Source organism: Nansenia antarctica (assembly GCF_963989245.1).
Source record: "Nansenia antarctica genome assembly, chromosome: 3".
Classification (NCBI taxonomy): domain Eukaryota; kingdom Metazoa; phylum Chordata; class Actinopteri; order Argentiniformes; family Microstomatidae; genus Nansenia; species Nansenia antarctica.
In genome coordinates this window covers 69,063,514-69,064,791 of record NC_137688.1, presented here as the reverse complement: position 1 = coordinate 69,064,791, position 1,278 = coordinate 69,063,514, and positions in this window count along the sequence as shown.

Genomic DNA, 1,278 nt, shown 5'->3' with positions numbered 1-1,278 from the left:
CCCCTTGTCAGTAGAACAGGCCCATACCATATACCAGTGGCGGCTGGCCGATAGAGGGCGCTGGGGCGCCGCCCCCACCTTCACTTCCTTGTTGCGATTTGTAAAAGTTTTTTTTTTAAATAAACATTGTTTATTCACAAAATGCGGCTGATATTCTGTCGGCGCCTATCAGCATTCATTAAAAATCCTCCAATACAATAAACATTTTTATCTGTGTGTGTGTAAAACTCACTGTTAAAATACATAGGGGGGAGAACGCGGGGCGCCGGTCAATGAAAGTCTATGCCAGGACGAATACTTTTGGCTTACACGTGAGCTGTAGCAGCGCTCCAATTGGCTGTCTCTATTTCTTGGACAGGGCGCACAAATGTGCGTCCCTGAATCTCCGGTTGTATTGCAGACAATGCATTATGCTGAGGACTTTCGACTTCCGGTTTTCCGGACTTCGGGCTTCCGGAGTATTTTAAATGAACATTCGTAATGTCTGTCTCTGATGTTCATGGTCAATTAAATCAGCCTATTTTGTGCAACTAATAATGTTCCCGCTAATGGGTTAACCAAGCAGCCTCGCACCTAACGTGCAAGCACCTATCTTCGAACTATTCATAGCAATATGCGCGGGGCAAGGCGGAGGTACGGTAAACACGGCTCATGTTCTGTCATCAAAGGTAAGAGTTGGTTTTCTTTAACTCAGCTGATGCATTGCTGTTGTTGTTTACCGAATGCTCCATCTGACTGTCACACTGTGATTGTACTTGTGTAAACAGTAACACAGACGGAGTGAATTTCATGAATGAAAGTGAAAGTTCTGTCACAAAATGCCGTTATTTGTGTTACAGACATGGTCTGGTTGTGTTACAGACATGGTCTGGTTGTGTTTCTGACATGGTCTGGTTGTGTTTCTGACATGGTCTGGTTGTGTTTCTGACATGGTCTGGTTGTGATACATCATTGAATGTGTTGACCTGCTGTGATGTGTTGACCACCATCACTCTCCATCATCATCCATCATGTGTCTATGAAATAGATAGTTACTGTACTACTGACTGCAGCATTCATCTCTGCTCATTGATGTAGCCATGTCACACAGACACATAGTACACATATTCATCTGCTACCTTTATTAACCTGAGTGTAGCTGTGAGGCCTGTACTAGCCTTGTTGACTAGACTTCCTCCTTGTCTGACACTGGGTATTGGACCGTACCGACGTCCATAGACCGGTCACTCTTCCACCTCAGTGTCTGTAGTTGACAGGGTAACTTCTCCATGGCCCACA